At 37.8% G+C, this 18,754-nt stretch overlaps 2 long non-coding RNA genes across 2 annotated transcripts in view; both read left to right on the top strand.

Moving 5' to 3' along the window:
- Positions 1 to 18,754, top strand: part of LOC309620813 — a 498,839-nt gene that overhangs the window by 91,410 nt on the left and 388,675 nt on the right. The gene's annotated exons all lie outside the window — the stretch shown is intronic.
- The window catches only part of LOC309620844, a 260,746-nt gene continuing 247,511 nt past the window's right edge, over positions 5,520 to 18,754 (top strand). Inside the window, exon 1 of the long non-coding RNA XR_014239692.1 lies at positions 5,520 to 8,077. This is a non-coding gene — a long non-coding RNA (uncharacterized lncRNA). The remainder of the gene's footprint in view (positions 8,078 to 18,754) is intronic.

Here is an 18,754-nt window from a genome sequence, read left to right as displayed (position 1 = left end):
CTACCTAAGGAGGCAAAAGACCTGTACTCTGAAAGCCATAAGACACTGTGGAAAGATGTTGAAGATGACACAAACAGATCAAAGATATACCATGTTCTTGGACTGTCAGAATCAATATTGTTAAAATGGCCATGCTACACAAGGCAATCTACAGATTCAATGTAATTCCTGTCAAATTACCAATGGCATTTTTCACACGACTGGAACAAATAATTTTAAAATTTGTATGGAAACACAAACAACCCCGAATTGCCAAAACAATCTGGAGAAAGAAGAATGTAGTTGTAGGAATTATGCTCCCTGACCTTAGACTATACTACAAAGATACAGTGATCAAAACAGTATGGTGATCTTGACTTGCTGTGTCGTTCGTGGAGCTTCTATGCGGTGTCATTCGTGGAGCTTCTGACCTGTGGCCCTCGGACCGAGGTGTCGGGACAGCTGTTTGTGCACTAGAACTCTGGTCTGAAGTGCTGGGTGCCAGGTCTCTGCACACGGCCCCCTATGAGCAACTGAAACAAAACTAAGCACAAAGGAAAAGAAAAATGAAAGATACAGTAGAAATACATCTACACGTGGAACTGCTCCTACAGAACACCCACTGAACGCTGGCAGAAGACGTCAGACATCCCAAAAGCTTTATTTTATTTTATTTTATTTTATACTCTTTCTTTCTTTCTTTCTATTTTTTTCTCCCTTTTATTCTGAGCCGTGTGGATGAAAGGCTTTTGGTGCTCCAGCCAGGCATCAGGGCTGTGCCTCTGAGGTGGGAGAGCCAACTTCAGGACACTGGTCCACAAGAGACCTCCCAGCTCCACGTAATACCAAACGGCGAAAATCTCTCAGAGATCTCCATCTCAACATCAAGACCCAGCTTCACTCAAAGACCAGCAAGCTACAGTGCTGGACACCCTATGCCAAACAACTAGCAAGACAGGAACACAGCCCCATCCATTAGCAGAGAGGCTGCCTAAAATCATAATAAGGCCACAGACACCCCAAAACACACCACCAGATGTGGACGTGCCCACCAGAAAGACAAGATCCAACCTCATCCACCAGAACACAGGCACTAGTCCCCTCCACCAGGAAGCCTACACAACCCACTGAACCAACCTTAGCCACTGGGGACAGATACCAAAAACAACGGGAACTACGAAACTGCAGCCTGTGAAAAGGAGACCCCAAACACAGTAAGATAAGCAAAATGAAAAGACAAAAAACCACACAGCAGGTGAAGGAGCAGGGTCAAAACACACCAGACCTAACAAATGAAGAGGAAATAGGCAGTCTACCTGAAAAAGAATTCAAAATAATGATAGTAAAGATGATCCAAAGTCTTGGAAATAGAATTCACAAAATGCAAGAAACATTTAACAAGGACGTAGAAGAGCTAAAGAGGAACCAAGCAATGATGAAAAACACAATAAATGAAATTAAAATTACTCTAGATGGGATCAATAGCAGAATAACTGAGGCAGAAGAAAGGATAAGTGACCTGGAAGACAGAATGGTGGAATTCACTGCTGCGGAACAGAATAAAGAAAAAAGAATGAAAAGAACTGAGGACAGTCTCAGAGACCTCTGGGACAACATTAAATGCACCAACATTCGAATTATAGGGGTCCCAGAAGAAGAAGAGAAAGAGAAAAAGAAAGGGACTGAGAAAATATTTGAAGAGATTATAGTTGAAAACTTCCCTAATATGGGAAAGGAAATAGTTAATCAAGTCCTGGAAGCACAGAGAGTCCCATACAGGATAAATCCAAGGAGAAACATGCCAAGACACATATTAATCAAACTATCAAAAATTAAATATAAAGAAAACATTAAAAGCAGCAAGGGAAAAACAACAAATAACACACAAGGGAATCCCCATAAGTTTAACAGCTGATCTTTCAGCAGAAACTCTGCAAGCCAGAAGGGAGTGGCAGGATATACTTAAAGTCATGAAGGAGAAAAACCTACAACCAAGATTACTCTACCCAGCAAGGATCTCATTCAGATTTGATGGAGAAATTAAAACGTTTACAGACAAGCAAAAGCTGAGAGAGTTCAGCACCACCAAACCAGCTTTACAACAAATGCCAAAGGAACTTCTCTAGGCAAGAAACACAAGAGAAGGAAAACACCTACAATAACAAACCCAAAATATTTAAGAAAATGGGAATAGGAACATACATATCGATAATTACCTTAAATGTAAATGGATTAAATGCTCCCACCAAAAGACACAGACTGGCTGAATGGATACAGAAACAAGACCCATATATATGCTGTCTACAAGAGACCCACTTCAGACCTAGAGACACTTACAGACTGAAAGTGAGGGGATGGAAAAAGATATTCCATGCAAATGGAAATCAAAAGAAAGCTGGAGTAGCAATTCTCATATCTGACAAAATAGACTTTAAAATAAAGACTATTACAAGAGACAAAGAAGGACACTATATAATGATCAAGGGATCCATCCAAGTGGAAGGTATAACAATTGTAATTATTTATGCACCCAACATAGGAGCACCTCAATATATAAGGCAAATACTAACAGCCATAAAAGGGGAAATCGACAGCAACACAATCATCGTAGGGGACTTTAACACCCCACTTTCACCAATGGACAGATCATCCAAAATGAAAATAAAGAAACACAAACTTTAAATGATACATTAAACAAGATGGACTTAATTGATATTTATAGGACATTCCACCCAAAAACAACAGAATACACATTTTTCTCAAGTGCTCATGGAACATTCTCCAGGATAGATCATATGTTGGGTCACAAATCAAGCCTTGGTAAATTTAAGAAAATTGAAATCGTATCAAGTATCTTTTCCGACCACAACACTATGAGACTAGATATCAATTACAGGAAAAGATCCGTAAAAAATACAAACACATGGAGGCTACACAATACACTACTTAATAACGAATTGATCACTGAAGAAATCAAAGGGGAAATCAAAAATACCTAGAAACAAATGACAATGGAGACACGACGACCCAAAACCTATGGGATGCAGCAAAAGCAGTGCTAAGAGGGAAGTGTATAGCAATACAGACCTACATCAAGAAACAGGAAACATCTCGAATAAACAACCTAACCTTGCACCTAAAGCAATTAGAGAAAGAAGAGCAAAAAAACCCCAAAGCTAGCAGAAGGAAAGAAATCATAAAGATCAGATCAGAAATAAATGAAAAAGAAATAAGGGAAACAAGAGCAAAAATCAATGAAACTAAAAGCTGGTTCTTTGAGAAGATAAACAAAATTGATAAACCATTAACCAGACTCATCAAGAGAAAAAGGGAGAAGACTCAAATCAATAGAATTAGAAATGAAACAGGAGAAGTAACCACTGACACTGCAGAAATACAAACGATCATGAGAGATTACTACAAGCAACTCTATGCCAATAAAATGGACAACCTGGAAGAAATGGACAGATTCTTAGAAATGCACAACCTACCGCGACTGAACCAGGAAGAAATAGAAAATATGAACAGACCAATCACAAGCACTGAAACTGAAACTGTGATGAAAAATCTTCCAACAAACAAAAGCCCAGGACCAGATGGCTTCACAGGCGAATTCTATCAAACATTTAGAGAAGAGCTAACAGCTATCCTTCTCAAACTCTTGCAAAATATTGCAGAGGGAGGAACACTCCCCAACTCATTCTACGAGGCCACCATCACCCTGATACCAAAACCAGACAAAGATGTCACAAAGAAAGAAAACTACAGGCCAATATCACTGATGAACATACATGCAAAAATCCTCAAAAAATACTAGCAAACAGAATCCAACAGCACATTAAAAGGATCATAACTCATGATCAAGTGGTGTTTTTCCCAGGAATGCAAGGATTATTCAGTATGTGCAATCAATCAATGTGATACATCATATTAACAAATTGCCGGAGAAAAACCATATGATAATCTCAATAGATGCAGAGAAAGCTTTCAACAAATTTCAACACCCATTTATGATAAAAGCCCTGCAGAAAGTAGGCATGGAGGGAACTTTCCTCAACATAATAAAGGCTATATATGACAAACCCACAGCCAACCTTGTCCTCAATGGTGAAAAACTGAAACCATTTCCACTAAGATCAGGAACAAGACAAGGTTGCCCACTCTCACCACTATTATTCAACAAAGTTTTGGAAGTGTTAGCCACAGCAATCAGAGAAGAAAAAGAAATAAAAGGAATCCAAATCGGAAAAGAAGAAGTAAAGCTGTCACTGTTTGCAGATGACATGATACTATACATAGAGAATCCTAAAGATGCTACCAGAAAACTACTAGAGCTAATCAATGAATTTGGTAAAGTAGCAGGATACAAAATTAATGCACAGAAATCTCTTGCATTCCTATATACTAATGATGAAAAATCTGAAGTGAAATTAAGAAAACACTCCCATTTACCATTGCAACAAAAAGAATAAAATATCTAGGAATAAACCTACCTAAGGAGACAAAAGACCTGTATGCAGAAAATTATAGGACACTGATGAAAGAAATTAAAGATGATAGAAATAGATGGAGAGATATACCATGTTCTAGGATTGGAAGAATCAACATTGTGAAAATGACTCTACTACCCAAAGCAATCTACAGATTCAACGCAATCCCTATCTAACAACCACTGGCATTTTTCACAGAACTAGAACAAAAAATATCACAATTTGTATGGAGACACAAAAGACACCGAATAGCCAAAGCAATCTTGAGAACGGAAAATGGAGCTGGAGGAATCAGGCTCCCTGACTTCAGACTATATTACAAAGCTACAGTAATCAAGACACTTTGTTACTGGCACAAAAACAGAAACATAGATCAATGGAACAGGATAGAAAGCCCAGAGATAAACCCACGCACATATGGTCACCTTATCTTTGATAAAGGAGGCAAGCATATACAGTGGAGAAAAGACAGCCTCTTCAATAATTGGTGCTTGGAAAATTGGACAGGTACCTGTAAAAGTATGAAATTAGAACACTCCCTGACACCATACACAAAAATAAACTCAAAATGGATTAAAGACCTAAGTGTAAGGCCAGACACTATCAAACTCTTAGAGGAAAACATAGCCAGAACACTCTATGACATACATCACAGCAAGATCCTTTTTGACCCAGCTCCTAGAGAAATGGAAATAAGAACACAAATAAACAAGTGGGACCTAATGAAACTTCAAAGCTTTTGCACAGCAAAGGAAACCATAAACAAGACCAAAAGACAACCCTCAGAATGGGAGAAAATATTTGCAAATGAAGCAACTGACAAAGGATTAATCTCCAAGATTTACAAGCAGCTCATGCAGCTCAATAACAAAAAAACAAACAAACCAATCCAAAAATGTGCAGAAGACCTAAATAGACATTTTTCCAAAGAAGATATACAGAGGGCCAACAGACACATGAAAGAATGCTCAACATAATTAATCATTAGAGAAATGCAAATCAAAAGTACAATGAGGTATCATCTAACACTGGTCAGAATGGCCATCATCAAAAAATCTAGAAACAATAAATGCTGGAGAGGGTGTGGAGAAAAGGGAACACTCTTGCACTGTTGGTGGGAATGTAAATTGATACAGCCACTATGGAGAACAGTATGGAAGTTCCTTAAAAATCTAAAAATAGAACTATCATACGACCCAGCAATCCCTCTACTGGGCATATACCATGAGAAAACCATAATTCAAAAAGGGTCATGTACCAAAATATTTATTGCAGCTCTATTTACTATAGCCAGGACATGGAAGCAACCTAAGTGTCCATCATCGGATGAATGGATAAAGAAGATGTGGCACATATATTCAATGGAATATTACTCAGCCATAAAAAGAAATGAAATGGAGGTATTTGTAATGAGGTGGATGGAGTTAGAGTCTGTCATACAGAGTGAAGTAAGTCAGAAAGAGAAAAACAAATACAGTATGCTAACACATATATATGGATTCTAAGGGGGAAAAAAAGGCCATGAAGAACCTAGTGGCAAGATGGGGATAAAGACACAGACCTACTAAAGAATGGACTTGAGGATATGGGGAGGGGGAGGGGTGAGATGTGATAGGATGAGAGAGTGTCATGGACATATATACACTACCAAATATAAAATAGATAGCTAGTGGGAAGCAGCCGCATAGCACAGGGAGATCAGCTCGGTGCATTGTGACCGCCTGGGGGGGTGGGATGGGGAGGGTGGGAGGGAGGGAGATGCGGGAGGGAGGAGATATGGGAACGTGTGTATATCTGTAGCTGATTCACTTTGTTATAAAGCAGAAACTAACACACCATTGTGAAGCAATTATACTTCAATAAAGATGTTTTAAAAAAAACAAAACAAACAAACAAAAAACAGTATGGTACCAGCACAAAAACAGGCACATAGATCAATGCTACAAGATAGAAAGCCCAGAAATAAACCCACACACTTATGGTCAATTACTCTACGACAAAGGAGGCAAGAATATACAATGGAGAAAAGACCGTCTCTTCAGCAAGTGGTGCTGGGAAAACTGGACAGCTACATTGAAAAGAATAAAATTAGAACATTCTCTAACACCACCTACAAAAATAAACTCAAAATGGATTAAAGACCTAAATGTAAGATCAGATGCTATAAAAGTCCTAGAGGAAAACACAGGCAGAACACTCTTTGACATAAATCGCAGCAATATTTTTTTGGATCCATCTCCTAGAGTAATGGAAACAAAAGCAAAAATAAACAAATGGGACCCAATGAAACTTAAAAGCTTTTGCACAGCAAAGGCAACCATAAAGAAAACGAAGACAACCTATGGACTGGGAGAAAATATTTGTAAACGATGTGACCGACAAGGGATTAATTTCCAAAACATACAAACAGCTCATAAAGCTCAATATCAAAAACAAACAAACAAAGAAACAAACAACCCAATCAAACAGCGGGCAGAAGACCTAAATAGACACTTCTCCAATGAAGACATACAGATGGCCAATAGGCACATGAAAAGATGCTGTACATTGCTAATTATTAGAGAAATGCAAATCAGAACTACAATGAGGTATCACCTCACACCAGTCAAAATGGCCATCATTAAAAAGTCTACAAGTAATAAATGCTGGAGAAGGTGTGGAGAAAAGGGAACCCTTGTACAGTGTTGGTGGGAATGTAGATTGGTGCAGCCACTATGGAGAACAGTATGGATGTTCCTTAAAAAACGAAAAATAGAATTACCATATGATCCAGCAATCCCACTCCTGGGCATATATCCAGAGAAAACCATAATTCGAAAAGATACATGCACCCCTATATTCATAGCAGCTCTTTTTACCATAGCCAAGACATGGAAGCAACCTAAATGTCCATCAACAGAGGAATGGATAAAGAAGATGTGATATACATATACACACATATATGTGTATGTATGTATATATATATATATATATATATATATATACACACACACACACAGATATATGTGTATATATATGTATATATACACATACATACATATACATACACACAGGGAATGGAATGGTTAAAGAAGATGTGGTATATATATATACAATGGAATATTACTCAGCCATAAAAAAAGAATGAAATAATGCCATTTGCATCAACATGGATGGACCTAGAGATGATCATACTAAGTGAGGTAAGTCAGGCAGAGAAAGACAAATATCATATGATATCACTCATATGTGGAATCTAATTTTAAAAATGACACGAATGAACTTATTTATAAAACAAACAGACTTACACATATCAAAAACTAACTTATGGTTGCCAAAGGGCAAAGGGGGGGAGGGATAAATTAGGAGTTTGGGATTAACAGATACACACTACTATATGTAAAATAAATAAATATCAAGGACCTACTTATAGCACAGAGAACTATATTCAATATCTTGTAATAATCTATAATGGAAACGAATCTGAAAAGAATATATGTATATAAAATACATATATATTTATATATTTATTTATATAAAATACATATACATATATCTGAATCACTTTGCTGTACACCTGAAACTAACACAACATTCTAAGTCATCTCTACTTCAATTTTTAAAAGTACGTTACATTACAGGGAAATTCCCTGGTGGTCCAGTGGTTAAGATTCTGTGCTTCCACTGCAGGGGGCACGGGTTTGATCCCTCCTTGGGGAAATAGGATACTGCGTGCCACGTGGTGCGGCAGAAAAAAATAATTACAAATTGATCGGCCAAAAAAAATACATTACAAATGGATATTGTTACTCAGTATTTATTTTTAAACACGAGGATCATAATTTTCTCTTGTAATCTGTTAACATGGAATGCTATATCACTTTATTTTCTGAAACTAAATCAAATTTGTATTCCTGGGATGAATCCAGTCATGGTATGTTTTGTATTTTCCTCTTTATATCCTGTAGGATTCAGTTTGCTAATATTCTGTTTCTGATTCTTGCTTCTATGCCATGAGCCTGCGGTTGACCTGTGATTTTCCTTTCTCAAACTGTCAACAGGATTTAGTGTCAAGGTTATTCCATCCTCAGAAAATGAGTTGAGGAGTGTCCTGCCTTTTCAATTTTTTCTAAGATTTTGTGTCAAATTGAAAATATTTATGCCTAAGATGCTTTTCAAAATTCAGTGGTGAAGCCTAGAAGATTTTTTTGGAAAAGCATTTTGACTATTAGTATATTTCTTTACAATTAGTGTGGAGCGATTCCGGTTGGCTCTTCCTTTCTGAGTCATTTTTGGCAAGTTATGTTTGTGTAGAAATTGGTGACCTTTTTCTAAGTTTTCAAATTAATTGGAATAAAATGGTCCATAATATCCTCTTTTCCCCCTATTTACAAAAAAAACTGTCCTACAGATACTTATGCAAGAAAATTGCAAGCAACACCCATTCATCCTTCAACTGGACTCACCCATTGTAAATATTTTGTAGCTTTTGTCATATTTCCTTTCCCTCTGTCTAACTGTATGCGTGTGTGTTTTTAATCGTTTTGTTGAATCATTTGAGTTATTTGAAGAGATTATAGTACATTGTCCCTAAATACCTTGACATGTTTCACTTGGGAAAAATAATTGTTTGCTACAACATCTTTTTTTTTTTTAATTTATTTTTGGCTGCATTGTGTCTTTGTTGCTGCACACGGACTTTCTCTAGTTGTGGCAAGCAGGGGGTACTCTTCCTTGCAGTGTGCGTGCTTGTCACAGTGCTGGCTTCTCTTGTTGCGGAGCATGGGCTCTAGGCATGTGGGCTTCAGTAGTTGTGGCACGAGGGCTCAGTAGTTGTGGCTCACGGGCTCTAGAGCACAGGCTCAGTAGTTGTGGCACACGGACTTAGCTGCTCCACAGCATGTGAGATCTTCCTGGACCAGGGCTCGACCCCGTGTCCCCTGCATTGGCAAGCAGATTCTTAACCACTGCTTCACCAGGGAAGTCCCAGTTTGCTACAACATCTTAATGCAATTATCACACTCAGAAATTTAACTTTGAGACAATACAATTACCTACCGTATGCACTCATTCAAAATTCATGTGTCTCAGAATTGTTATTTGTACCTATTTCTTAAAAAAAATCCTGCTTCCAATCAAAGAACATGCATTGCATTCAGTTGTCATGTCTCTTTAGTGTCCTTTAAACTAGAAAAATTTTCCAGATTTTTTTTGGGTCATTCGTGACACTGACATTTTTGAAGTTTTAATCCATTTTGGGGGGGGCTTTCATTTTACTTTATTTTTTTTTTTAACATCTTTATTGGAGTATAATTGCTTTACAATAGTGTGTTAGTTTCTGCTTTCTAACAAAGTGAATCAGCTATATATACATATATCCCCATATCTCCTCCCTCTTGCATCTCCCTCCCTCCCTCCCTATCCCACCCCTCTAGGTGGTCACAAAGCACCACGCTGATCTCCCTGTGCTATGTGGCTGCTTCCCACTAGCTATCTATTTTACATTTGGTAGTGTATATATGTCCATGCCATGCTCTCCTTTAGAAAGTTTTGATTGGTTTGGATTTTCTGATTGCTTCCTCCTTCTTTTCCCCTATGTTTTCTTCTAGAAGACTTACGTTTTCAGTTCTTATGTTTAAGTCTTTAATCCATTTCAAGTTAATTTTTGTAAGTGCTGTAGTATGTGTCCAATTTCTGCAACTGGAAGATTAAAAGTTAAGGGAAATACTTCTCTGCATGTGTTCATCCAGTTTTCCCAACCATATTTATTAAAGAGAACATTCTTTCCTCAATTATTCTTGACTTCCTTGTCACATGTTTTGTTTTGTTTGTTTTTGGACTCTATATGCGAGGGTTTATTTCTAGGCTCTCAATTCTGTTCCATTGGTCTATGTGTCTATTTTTATGACAGTACCATACTGTTTTGATTATTTTAGCTTTGTAACATAGTTTGAAAATAGAAACTGTGATGCCTCCAGCTTTATTCTTCCTTCTCGGTATTGTTTTGGCAATTTGGGATCTTTTGTGGCTCCAAACAAACTTTAGGTTTGTCGTTTTCTATTTCTGAGAAAAATACCATTGAAGTTTGATAGAGATTACATTGAATCTATACATTGCTTGGGTACTATGACCATTTTAACCATATTAATTCTTCCTATCCATGAACACTGGATGTCTTTCATTTGTTTGTCTCCTCAAAGTCTTGTAGTTTTCTGTGTGTAGATCTTTCACCTCCCTGATAAAAGTTATTCCTAAGTATCTTATTGGTTTTGATGTATTGTGAATAGGACTGTTTCCTTTATTTCTTTTTCAGATAATTTGCTGTAAATGTATAGAAACGTAACTGATTTTTGTATATTGATTTTGTATCCTGCAACTTTACTGTATTTGGGTTTTTTTCCGTATGAATTTTATTTATTTATTTATTTATTTATACTGCAGGTTCTTATTAGTCATCAGTTTTATACACATCAGTGTACACATGTCAATCCCAATCGCCCAATTCAGCACATCACCATCCCCACCCCACCGCGGTTTTCCCCCCTTGGTGTCTATACGTTTGTTCTCTACATCTGAGTATCAACTTCTGCCCTGAAAATCGGTTCATCTGTACCATTTTTCTAGGTTCCACATATATGCATTGATATACGATATTTGTTTTTCCTCTTTCTGACTTACTTCACTCTGTATGACAGTCTTTAGCTCCATCCACGACTCAACAAATGACTCAATTTCGTTCCATCTTATGGCTGAGTAATATTCCATTGTATATATGTACCACAACTTCTTTATCCATTCGTCTGTCGATGGGCATTTAGGTTGCTTCCATGACCTGGCTACTGTAAATAGTGCTGCAATGAACATTGGGGTGCATGTGTCTTTTTGAATTATGGTTTTCTCTGGGTATATGCCCGGTAGTGGGATTGCTGGATCATATGGTAATTGTACTTTTCATTTTTTTAAGGAACCTCCATACTGTTCTCCATTGTGGCTGTATCAATTTACACTCCCACCAACAGTGCAAGAGTGTTCCCTTTTCTCCACACCCTCTCCAGCATTTGTTGTTTGTAGATTTTCTGATGATGCCCATTCTAACTGGTGTGAGGTGATACCTCACTGTAGTTTTGATTTGCATTTCTCTAATAATTAGTGATGTTGAGGAGCTTTACATGTGCTTCTTGGCCATCTGTATGTCTTCTTTGGAGAAATGTCTATTTAGGTCTTCTGCCCATTTTGGGATTGGGTTGTTTGTTTCTTTAATATTGAGCTGCATGAGCTGTTTATATATTTTGGAGATTAATCCTTAGTCCGTTGATTCATTTGCAAATATTTTCTCCCATTCTGAGGGTTGTCTTTTCGCCTTGTTTATGGTTTCCTTTGCTGTGCAAAAGCTTGGAAGTTTCATTAGGTCCCATTTGTTTATTTTTTGTTTTTATTCCCATTCCTCTAGGAGGTGGATCAAGAAAGGTCTTGCTGTGATTTATGTCAAAGAGTGTTCTTCCTATGTTTTCCTCGAAGAGTTTTATAGTGTCCCACGTTACATTTAGGTCTCAAATCCATTTTGAGTTTATTTTTGTGTATGGTGTTCAGGAGTGTTCTAATTTCATTCTTTTACATGTAGCTGTCTAGTTTTCCCAGCACCACTTATTGAAGAAACTGTCTTTTCTCCATTGTATATCTTTGCCTCCTTTGTCATAGATTAGTTGGCCATAGGTGCGTGGGTTTATCTCTGAGCTTTCTATCTTGTTCCATTGATCTATGTTTCTGTTTTTGTGCCAGTACCATATTGTCTTGATTACTGTAGCTTTGTAGTATAGTCTGAAGACAGGGAGTCTGATTCCTCCAGCTTTTTTTTTTTCCTTCAAGACTGCTTTGGCTATTCGGTGTCTTTTGTGTATCCATACAAATTTTAAGATGATTTGTTCTAGTTCTGCAAAAAATGCCATTGGTAATTTGATAGGGATTGCATTGAATATGTAGATTGCTTTGGGTAGTATAATCATTTTCACAATATTGATTCTTCCAATCCAAGAACATGGTATACCTCTCCATCTGTTGGTTTCACCTTTAATTTTTTTCATCAGTGTCTTATAGATTTCTGCATACAGGTCTTTTGTCTCCCTAGGTAGGTTTATTCCTAGGTATTTTACTCTTTTTGTTGCAATGGTAAATGGGAGTGTTTCCATAATTTCTCTTTCAGATTTTTTTCATCATTAGTGTATAGGAATGCAAGAGATTTCTTTGCATTAATTTTGTATCCTGCAACTTTACCAAACTCATTGATTAGCTCCAGGAGTTTTCTGGTGGCATTTTTAGGATTCTCTGTGTATAATATCATGTCATCTGCAAACAGTGACAGTTTTACTTCTTCTTTTCCAATTTGTATTCCTTTTATTTCTTTTTCTTCTCTGATTGCCGTGGCTAGGACTTCCAAAACTATGTTGAATAATAGTGGTGAGAGTGGACATCCTTGTCTCGTTCCTAATCTTAGAAGAAATGCTTTCCGTTTTTCACCATTGAGAATGATGTTTGCTGTGGGTTTGTCATATATGGCCTTTATTATGTTCAGGTAGGTTCCCTCTATGCCCACTTTCTGGAGAGTTTTTATCATAAATGGGTGTTGATTTTGTCAAAAGCTTTTTCTGCATCTATTGAGATGATCATATGGTTTTTCTTCTTCAATTTGTTAATATGGTGTATCACATTGATTGATTTGCGTATATTGAAGAATCCTTGCATCCCTGGGATATATCCCACTTGATCATGGTGTATGATCCCTTTAATGTGTTGTTGGATTCTGTTTTCTAGTATGTTGTTGAGGATTTTTGCATCTATATTCATCAGTGATATTGGCCTGTAATTTTCTTTTTCTGTAGTATCTTTGTCTGGTTTTGGTATCAGGGTGATGGTGGCCTCATAGAATGCGTTTGGGGGTGTTCCTTCCTCTGCAATTTTTTGGAAGAGTTTGAGAAGAATGGGTTTTAGCTCTTCTCTAAATGTTCGATAGAATTCACCTGTGAAGCCATCTGGTGCTGGGCTTTTGTTTGTTGCAAGATTTTTTATCACAGTTTCAATTTCAGTGCTTCTGATTGGTCTGTTCATATTTTCTGTTTCTTCCTGGTTCAGTCTTGGAAAGTTACACCTTTCTAAGAATTTGCCCATTTCTTCCAGGTTGTCCATTTTATTGGCATAGAGTTGCTTGTAGTATTTTCTTAGGATGCTTTGTATTTCTGCGGTGTCTGTTGTAACTTCTCCTTTTTCATTTCTAATTTTATTGATTTGAGTCCTCTCCCTCTTTTTCTTGATGAGTCTGGCTAATGGTTTATCAATTTTGTTTAACTTCTCAAGGAACCAGCTTTTAGTTTTATTGATCTTTCCTATGGTTTTCTTTGTTTCTATTTCATTTATTTCTGCTCTGGTCTTTATGATTTCTTTCCTTCTGCTAACTTTGGTTTTGTTTGTTCTTCTTTCTCTAGTTCCTTTTGGTGTAAGGATTGTTAGATTGTTTACTTGAGATTTTTCTTGTTTCTTGAGGTGGGCTTGTATAGCTATAAACTTCCCTCTTAGAACTGCTTTTGCTGCATCCCATAGGTTTTGGATCATTGTGTTTTCATTGTCATTTGTCTCTAGGTATTTTTTGATTTCCTCTTTGATTTCTTCAGTGATGTCTTGGTTATTTAGTAAGGTATAGTTTAGCCTCCATGTGTTTGTGTTTTTTATGTTTTCTTCCCTGTAATTCATTTCTAATCTCATAGCGTTGTGGTCAGAAAAGATGCTTGATATGATTTCAATTTTCTTAAATTTACTGAGGCTTGATTTGTGACCCAAGATGTGATCTATCCTGAAGAATGTTCCATGCGCAGTTGAGAAGAAATTGTAATCTGCTGTTTTTGGATGGAATGTCCTATAAATATCAATTAAATCTATCTGGTCTATTGTGTCATTTAAAGCTTCTCTCTCCTTATTTATTTTCATTTTGGATGATCTGTCCATTGGTGTAAGTGAGGTGTTAAAGTCCCCTACTATTATTGTGTTACTGTCGATTTCCTCTTCTATAGCTGTTAGCAGTTGCCTTATGTATTGAGGTGCTCCTATGTTGGGTGCATATATATTTATAATTGTTATATCTTCTTCTTGGATTGATCCCTTGATCATTATGTAGTGTCCTTCCTTGTCTCTTGTAACATTCTTTATTTTAAAGTCTATTTTATCTGATATGAGTATAGCTACTCCAGCTTCCTTTTGATGTCCATTTGCATGGAATATCTTTTTCCATCCCCTCACTTTCAGTCTGTATGTGTCCCTAGGTCTAAAGTGGGTCTCTTGTAGACAGCATATATATGGGTGTTGGTTTTGTATCCATTCAGCAGGCCTGTGTGTTTTGGTTGGAGCATTTAATCCATTCACGTTTAAGGCAATTATCGATATGTATGTTCCTGTGACCATTTTCTTAATTGTTTGGGTTTGTTTTTGTAGGTCCTTTTCTTCTCTTGTGTTTCCCACTTAGAGAAGTTCCTTTAGCTTTTGTTGTAGAGCTGGTTTGGTGGTGCTGAATTCTCTTAGCTTTTGCTTGTCTGTAAAGCTTTTGATTTCTCCATCGAATCTGAATGAGGTCCTTGCCGGGTAGAGTAATCTTGGTTGTAGGTTCTTCCCTTTCATCACTTTAAGTATATCATGCCACTCCCTTCTGGCTTGTAGAGTTTCTGCTGAGAAATCAGCTGTTAACCTTATGGGTGTTCCCTTGTATGTTATTTGTCGTTTTTCCCTTGCTGCTTTCAATAATTTTTCTTTGTCTTTAATTTTTGTCAATTTGATTACTATGTGTCTCGGCGAGTTTCTCCTTTGTTTTTCCTGTATGGGACTCGCTGCGCTTCCTGGACTTGGGTGGCTATTTTTTTCCCATGCTAGGGATGTTTTCGACTATAATCTCTTCAAATATTTTCTCTGGTCCTTTGTCTCTCTCTTCTCTTTCCGGGACCCCTATAATGCGAATGTTGTTGTGTTTAATTTTTTTTTTTTAATATTTAACCACATGTGTTTGTTTGTTTGTTTTTTAAATTTATTTATTTATTTTTGGCTGTGTTGGGTCTTCATTTCTGTGCGAGGGCTTTCTCTAGTTGCGGCAAGTGGGGGCCACTCTTCATCGCGGTGTGCGGGCCTCTCACCGTCGCGGCCTCTCTTGTTGCGGAGCACAGGCTCCAGACGTGCAGGCTCAGCAATTGTGGCTCACGGGCCTAGTCGCTCCGCGGCATGTGGGATCCTCCCAGACCAGGGCTCGAACCCGTGTCCCCTGCATTGGCAGGCAGATTCTCAACCACTGCGCCACCAGGGAAGCCCGTTGTGTTTAATTTTGTCCCAGAGGTCTCTTAGGCTGTCTTCGTTTTTCTTCATTCTTTTTTCTTTATTCTGTTCCACAGCAGTGAATTCCACCATTCTGTCTTCCAGGTCACTTATCCGTTCTTCTGCTTCAGTTATTCTGCTATTGATTCCTTCTAGTGTAGTTTTCATTTCAGTTATTGTATTGTTCATCTCTGTTTGTTTGTTCTTTAATTCTTCTAGGTCTTTGTTAAACATTTCTTGTACCTTCTCGATCTTTGCCTCCATTCTTTTTCCGAGGTCCTGGATCATCTTCACTATCATTATTCTGAATTCTTTTTCTGGAAGGTTGCCTATTTCCACTTCATTTAGTTGTTTTTCTGGGGTTTTATCTTGTTCCTTCGTCTGGTAAATCGCCCTCTGCCTTTTCATCTTTTCTATGTTTCTGTGAATGTGGTTTTTGTTCCACAGGCTGCAGGATTGTAGTTCTTCTTGCTTCTGCTGTCTGCCCTCTGGTGGATGAGGCTATCTAAGAGGCTTGATGGGAGGGACTGGTGGTGGGTAGAGCTGACTGTTGCTCTGGTGGGCAGAGCTCAGTAAAACTTTAATCCACTTGAGTGTTGATGGGTGGGGCTGGGTTCCCTCCCTGTTGGTTGTTTGGCTTGACGCAACCCAACACTGGAGCCTACCTGGGCTCTTTGGTGGGGCTAATGACAGACTCTGGGAGGGCTCACGCCAAGGAGCACTTCCCAGAACTTCTGTTGCCAGTGTCCTTGTCCCCACCGTGAGCGACAGCACCCCCTCTGCCTCTGCAGGAGACCCTCTAACACTAGCAGGTAGGTCTGGTTCCGTCTCCCCTGGGGTCACTGCTCCTTCCCCTGGGTCCCGGTGCACACACTACTTTGTGTGTGCCCTCCAAGAGTGGAATCTCTGTTTGCCCCAGTCCTGTCGACGTCCTGCAATCAATTCCCACTAGGCTTCAAAGTCTGATTCTCTAGGAATTCCTCCTCCCGTTGCCGGACCCCCAGGTTGGGAAGCATGACGTGGGACTCAGGACCTTCACTCCAGTGGGTGGACTTCTGTGGTATAAGTGTTATCCAGTCTCTGAGTCACCCACCCAGCAGTTATGGGATTTGATTTTACTGTGATTGCGCCGCTCCTACTGTCTCATTGTGGCTTCTCCTTTGTCTTTGGATGTGGGGTATCTTTTTTGGTGAGTTCCAGTGTCTTCCTGTCGGTGATTGTCCAGCAGCGAGTTGTGATTCTGGTGTTCTCGCAAGAGGGAGTGAGAGCACGTCCTTCTACTCTGCCATCTTGGTTCCTCTCTACTCTATTTGTTGATTGGTACTAACTATTGGTGTTGGTGTCTTTTGGATTTTCTACATATAAGATCATATCAGCTGCAAATAAAGACAATTTTACCTCTTCCTTTCCTATTTGGATGCCCTTTTTATTTTTTGTATTGATGATTGCTCTGGCTAGGACTTCCAGTACTATGTGGAAGATGAATGGTGAGATAGGGCATCCTTGTTTTCTTCCTGATGTTAGAGAAAAAGCTTTCAGCCTTTCACCGTTGAGTATGATGATGATGCTGGGCTTGACATATATGGCCTTTATTATGTTGAAGTATGTTTTTTCTATACCCAATTTGCTGAGTGTTTTTAATCCTAAAATGATGTTGAATTTTGTCAAATGCTTTTCTGCATATATTGAGATGATCATATGATTTTAATCTTTCATTTATTAATGTGGTATATTACATTTATGGATTTAAATATGTTGAACCATCCTTGCATCCCAGGGATAATTCCCACTTGGTCGTGATATATAATTCTTTTAATGTCCTGTTGAGTTTGGCTTGCTATTTAGTTGAGAACTTTTGCATCTATAATCATCAGTGACATTGGTCTATAGTTTTCTTATAGTGTCTTTATCTGACCTTGGTGTCAGATAATGCTGTCCTTGTGAAATGAGGTTGGAAGTATTCCATCCTTTTAAATTTTTTGGAAGAGTTTAAGAAGGACTGGCATTAATTCTTCTTTAAATGATTGGTAGAATTCACCATTGAAACCATCTGGTCTTGGGCTTTTCTTTGCTCGGATTTTTTTCTTCTTCTTCTTCACTGATTTAATCTCCGTATTCATAATTGGTCTGTTCATATTTTCTATTTCTTCATGATTCAGTCTTGGTAAATTGTATATTTCTAGGAATTTATCCATTTCCAATTTGATGGTGTATGGTTGTTCATAATTGTCTCTCACAATCCTTTGTGTTTCTGTGGTGTCATTGTAATGTCTCCTCTTTCATTTATGATTTAGTTTGAACTCTCTCTTTTTTCTGAGTTAGTCTAGCTGAAGGTTTGTCAATTTTGTTTATCATTTCAAAAAGCCAGCTCTTATTTTCATTGATCTTTTCTATTGACTTTCTGATCTCTATTTCATTTTTTCTTCCCTGATATTTGTTATTTCCCTCCATCTGCTAACTTTGCACTTAGTTTTTTCTTCTTTTTCTTAATCCGTTAGGTTGTTTATTTGATATCTTTCTTGTTTCTTTTTTTTTCTTGTTTCTTAATGTATTCATTTATCGCTCTAAACTTCCCTCTTAGAACTGCTTTCGCAGCATCCCAATAGTTTTGGTACCTTGTGGTTCCATTTTCATTTGTTTCAAGATATTTTTAAATATACCTTTGACTTCTTCTTTAACCCATTGGTTGTTCAGGAGTGTATTGTTTAATATCCATATGTTTGTGAGTTTTCCAGCTTTGTTCCTGTTATTGATTTCTAGTTTCATACCATTGTGGTTGCAGAAGATACTTGGTATGGTTTCAATCTTCTTAAATTTGCTTAGGGTTGTTTCATGAGCTATCATATGATTTATCCTGGAAGATGTTCCATTTGCACTTGAGAAGAATGTGTTCTGCTGCTGTTAGATGGAATGTTGTATAGAAGTCTGTTAAGTCCTTTGGTCTACAGTAAGGTTCAAGTCCATTT

The sequence above is a fragment of the Balaenoptera borealis genome (genome assembly GCF_965194805.1).
Source record: "Balaenoptera borealis genome assembly, chromosome: X".
NCBI lineage: Eukaryota > Metazoa > Chordata > Mammalia > Artiodactyla > Balaenopteridae > Balaenoptera > Balaenoptera borealis.
The sequence above is the reverse complement of the archived record's forward strand: the minus strand, read 5'-3'. Positions and strand labels throughout refer to the sequence as shown.